General features: G+C 42.2%; 1 long non-coding RNA gene across 1 annotated transcript; it reads left to right on the top strand.

The window, feature by feature from the left end:
- The first annotated feature begins 2,236 nt into the window (after window positions 1–2,236).
- On the top strand, window positions 2,237–3,183 carry LOC123148079 (uncharacterized). The gene is made up of 2 exons (XR_006473641.1): window positions 2,237–2,490; window positions 2,578–3,183. It is a non-coding gene; the product is annotated as an uncharacterized lncRNA (long non-coding RNA).
- The last annotated feature ends 2,282 nt before the right edge of the window (window positions 3,184–5,465 follow it).

Raw genomic sequence — 5,465 nt, 5'->3', positions numbered from 1 at the left:
AGCACTCCGGTTTTCTCCGAAATCACCCGAAACACTTCCGGTGTCCGAATATAGCTGTCCAATATATCAATCTTTATGTCTCGACCATTTTGAGACTCCTTGTCATGTCCGTGATCACATCCGGGACTCCGAACAAACTTCGGTACATCAAAATATATAAACTCATAATGAAACTGTCATCGTAACGTTAAGCGTGCGGACCCTACGGGTTCGAGAACAATGTAGACATGACCGAGACATGTCTCCGGTCAATAACCAATAGCGGAACCTAGATGCTCATATTGGCTCCCACATATTCTACGAAGATCTTTATCGGTCAGACCGCATAACAACATACTTTGTTCCCTTTGTCATCGGTATGTTACTTGCCCGAGATTCGATCGTCGGTATCTCAATATCTAGTTCAATCTTGTTACCGGCAAGTCTCTTTACTCGTTTCGTAATACATCATCTCGCAACTAACTCATTAGTTGCAATGCTTGCAAGGCTTATGTGATGTGCATTATCGAGAGGGCCCAGAGATACCTCTCCGACAATCGGAGTGACAAATCCTAATCTCGAAATACGCCAACCCAACATGTACCTTTGGAGACACCTGTAGAGCTCCTTTATAATCACCCAGTTACTTTGTGACGTTTGGTAGCACACAAAGTGTTCCTCCGGCAAACAGGAGTTGCATAATTTCATAGTCATAGGAACATGTATAAGTCATGAAGAAAGCAATAGCAACATACTAAACGATCGGGTGCTAAGCTAATGGAATGGGTCATGTCAATCACATCATTCTCCTAATGATGTGATCCCGTTAATCAAATGACAACACATGTCTATGGTTAGGAAACATAACCATCTTTGATTAACGAGCTAGTCAAGTAGAGGCACACTAGTGACGTTTAGTTTGTCTATGTATTCACACAAGTATTATGTTTCCGGATAATACAATTCTAGCATGAATAATAAACATTTATCATGATATAAGGAAATAAAATAATAACTTTATTATTGCCTCTAGGGCATATTTCCTTCACTTATCGCATAGATGTATAACTTCATGTGTTGTCACGTATGCAAGATTTCTCCATCACAGTTCAATCTTTGCTTAGTGTGTTGTGCATCAATTCTTGGTTCTTTTGTTCTGGTTGCATATTTTTGTCTTTTTGCCTTTCCCATGAACACTTTTTTATCTTCTGTGTTAGCTCTATGTTTGCATTTTTTCGTGTGATTTTTTTGCAACCATGTCAAATGTTTAGTTCTTTTGCTTAGTTGATAGGCTTCACATCACCTTTTCAGTTTTTCCTATTTTTCTTCATTGGTCATTCATACATACCGCTCTGTATCTCTTTTTCTTCTTTGTTCTTTGCCATCCATGACTCGAGATTGCCATCCAAATTGCTTTCCGGCATGAGAGTTTGGATAATATATGAATCTGTTGTTGATTAAAAAACTGATAGAAAATTTGAATCATAAATAGAGAATATTTAGCTACTTATAAATAAATCTAATTAAGATGGACATACGCATGAGAATATATGTGTTGTTTGCATGCTAGAGTGTCATGTCAATTTAGATAGGAGAAAATTGATATTAAAATAAGAACATTACTATATACAACATGTTTTTCGTATATATTTATAGATTAGTATGCCGATGCCTATTGACAAAGCATACCACACCGGCATATTAACCATTGCACGGGCACCAGACAATAAAAATGCCATATATGCAATACTTCAAAAGTAATTTTACATGAATGCAATTGTTTTTGTTTCTCCATAGTATCAATGTTTGGGTCAAAAGGATGTATAAGTTGGTTGCCTTGTTTCTCTATACCACCTTTAACATGACCATCTTCAAGGACATCAAGCATGTCATCTTCTTTCTGATCCGGAACAACAACCTTATTGAGAACAATTAAAGACTCTGTGGCCATGACATGTAATTGCCTATCAAAAAAATGTAGAACTAAACCCGCAATCGTGTGCATGTAGATTCGGAGAAGAAGAAAAGATGCATGCACGGCCAAGCGATTTTGATGGTAAAGGAGCGTGTCCTTCCTAGTTAGTTCTTCTTTCTTTAATCTACGTAGTTATTTATCAAATCTAGCTAATCTGTATTCGGTGAGTGTTCCCGTGTCTAACACACTTGGGTGTCCGTTGTAGACAACTTATACAGCTGTGTAGCTCAAGAAGAAAAGACAACTAAACGTGTCATCCCACATGCACCGCTGTCTATCTCTCCAACCTCATCTTCTCAGCCGCCCTCATCCCCATCTCTCCCCACGTGTTCTTCTCCCCCACACTCCTGATTCCCTTTCTCTCTTCTATCCCCTTCTCTCTGTCCAGCGAGGAACAACACTCCAGTCCCTCTCAATGGCCGTCGGTGCTTTAAGGCTTCCCCGTAGAGCTCTCGATCCAGGAGGCCACCACCGAGCCCCTCGACCGCCTCCTCCTTCCTCTTCGTCCTCGCGCATGCCGCCCCACCGCAGCTCCAGTGCCTCCCCGCAACACCTCCTTTCTCCTTCTTCCTCTCTTCCTCCCCTACATCTCAGTCCTTTCGTTTTCCCTTGGTCATGAGCAGAGGAAGCATGCAGGGGGCCTCACCACTGCCGCCACCACGGCCGTCGCACCGCCGCCGCCTCCGAGTTTGCCGGCCGTTGGCGAACATCTCCTCTGCGACCGGCGCTGCGACCCTCTGCCTCGCCTCCATCATACGTAAGGATGATGACGACCGCGCCGACATCGATCCATTGCGGTCCGTCCCTCGCCTCGCTCGTGTGGGGCGCACCTGCGCGTGGACCGCCGGTCAGGCAAGCCGCCCCTCGTTGGCGGGAGCGCCAGTGCCGCTTGCCTGAAGCATCTGATGGCGGCCCAGACGTTGCTTCGACGGCGACCAGGACTCCTCTTTGCGTTCGTTTTGTTACTCATTTGCATCTCTGCCATCTGAGTCAATTGTAAATTGATAACCCACAAGTATAGGGGATCTATCGTAGTCCTTTCGATAAGTAAGAGTGTCGAACCCAACGAGGAGCAGAAGGAAATGATGAGCGGTTTTCAGCAAGGTATTCTCTGCAAGCACTGAAACTATAGATAATAGATAGTTTTGTGATAAGATAATTTGTAACGAGCAAGAAGTAACAAAAGTAAATAAAGTGCAGCAAGGTGGCTCAATCCTTTTTGTAGCAAAGGACAAGCCTGGAGAAACTCTTATATAGAAGAAAGCGCTCCCGAGGACACATGAGAATTATCGTCAAGCTAGTTTTCATCATGTTCATATGATTCGCGTTCGGTACTTTGATAATTTGATATGTGGGTGGACCGGTGCTTGGGTGCTGTCCTTACTTGGACAAACATCCCACTTATGATTAACTCCTATTGCAAGCATCCGCAACTACAAAAGAAGTATTAAGGTAAACCTAACCATAGCATGAAACATATGGATCCAAATCAGCCCCTTACGAAGCAACGCATAAACTAGGGTTTAAGCTTCTGTCAATCTAGCAACCCATCATCTACTTATTACTTCCCAATGCCTTCCTCTAGGCCCAAATAATAGTGAAGTGTCATGTAGTCGACGTTCAGATAACACCACTAGAGGAGAGACAACATACATCTCATCAAAATATCGAACGAATACCAAATTCACATGAGTACTAATAGCAAGACTTCTCCCATGTCCTTAGGAACAAACGTAACTACTCACAAAGCATATTCATGTTCATAATCAGAGGGGTATTAATATGCATATAGGATCTGAACATATGATCTTCCACCAAATAAACTGACTAGCATCAACTACAAGGAGTAATCAACACTACTAGCAACCTACAGGTACCAATCCAGACTTAGAGACAAGAATTGGATACAAGAGATGAACTAGGGTTTGAGAGGAGATGGTGCTGGTGAATATGTTGATGGAGATTGGCCCCCTCCTGATGAGAGGAGCGTTGGTGATGATGATGGCGATGATTTCCCCCTCCCGGAGGGAAGTGTCCCCGGCAGAACAGCTCCGCCGGAGCCCTAGATTGGTTCCGCCAAGGTTCCGCCTCGTGGCGGCGGAGTCTTGTCCCGAAAGCTTGCTTATGATTTTTTTCTCGGACGAAAGACTTCATATAGCAGAAGATGGGCATCAGAGGGCCACCAGGGGGCCCACGAGGCAGGGGGCGCGCCCAGGGGGTAGGGCGCCCCCCCACCCTCGTGGCCCCCTCTGGTACTTCTTGCACTCAGTATTTTTTATATATTCTAAAAATAACTTCCGTGAAGTTTCAGGACTTTTGGAGCTGTGCAGAATAGGTCTCTAATATTTGCTCCTTTTCCAGCCTAGAATCCCAGCTGCTCGCATTCTCCCTCTTTATGTAAACCTTGTAAAATAAGAGAGAATAGACATAAGTATTGTGACATAATGTGTAGTAACAGCCCATAATGCAATAAATATTGATATAAAAGCATGATGCAAAATGGACGTATCAACTCCCCCAAGCTTAGACCTCGCTTGTCCTCAAGCGGAAGCCGATAACGATAAATATGTCCACATGTTTAGAGATAAAGGTGTCGATAAAAATAAAATACAGACATGAGGGCATCATGATCATTCTTAGAACATCAGCTTATGTAATTGTTGTCATATGATCTCTTATGCTAGAGTAACAATTCAATCACAATTTCAAGTATGAATCATAAACTTCATTGAAAACTAACAAACTATAATCTCAGTCATTGAAGTAATTGCAATTTATCATAACATAAGAAAGAGTCAATATAAGAGCTTTTCAGCAAGTCCGCATACTCAACTATCATATAGTCTTTCACAATTGCTAACACTCACGCAATACTTATGGGTATGTAGTTTTAATCGGACACAGAGAAAGATAGGGGCTTATAGTTTTGCCTCCCAATGTTTTACCTCAAGGGTAATGTCAACAATAATAGTTCATGAAAACTCACATCCAATTAGCCATATATACCAGGATCTTTCCAACATATTGTGCTTGCCAAAAAATAAAATGTAAAAAAGGAAAGGTGAAGATCACCATGACTCTTATGTAAGGTGGGAGATAAAAGTAAAAGATAGGCCCTTCGCAGAGGGAAGCAGAGGTTGTCATGCGCTTTTATGATTGGATGCACAAAATCTTAATGCAAAAGAATGTCACTTTATATTGCCACTTGTGATATGAACCTTTATTATGCAGTCTGTCGCTTTTATTTCTTCCACATCACAAGATCATATAAAGCTTATTTTCTCCCACACTAATAAGTCATACATATTTAGAGAGTATTTTTTATTGCTTGCACCGACGAGAACTTACTTGAAGGATCTTACTCAATTCATAGGTAGATATGGTGGACTCTCATGGAAAAACTGGGTTTAAGGGTATTTGGAAGCACAAGTAGTATCTCTACTTGGTGCAAAGAATTTGGCTAGCACGAGGGGGAAAAGCAAGCTCAACATGTTGGATGATCCATGACAAT

Source organism: Triticum aestivum, chromosome 7A (assembly GCF_018294505.1).
Source record: "Triticum aestivum cultivar Chinese Spring chromosome 7A, IWGSC CS RefSeq v2.1, whole genome shotgun sequence".
NCBI classification, from domain to species: domain Eukaryota; kingdom Viridiplantae; phylum Streptophyta; class Magnoliopsida; order Poales; family Poaceae; genus Triticum; species Triticum aestivum.
The sequence above is the reverse complement of the archived record's forward strand: the minus strand, read 5'-3'. Positions and strand labels throughout refer to the sequence as shown.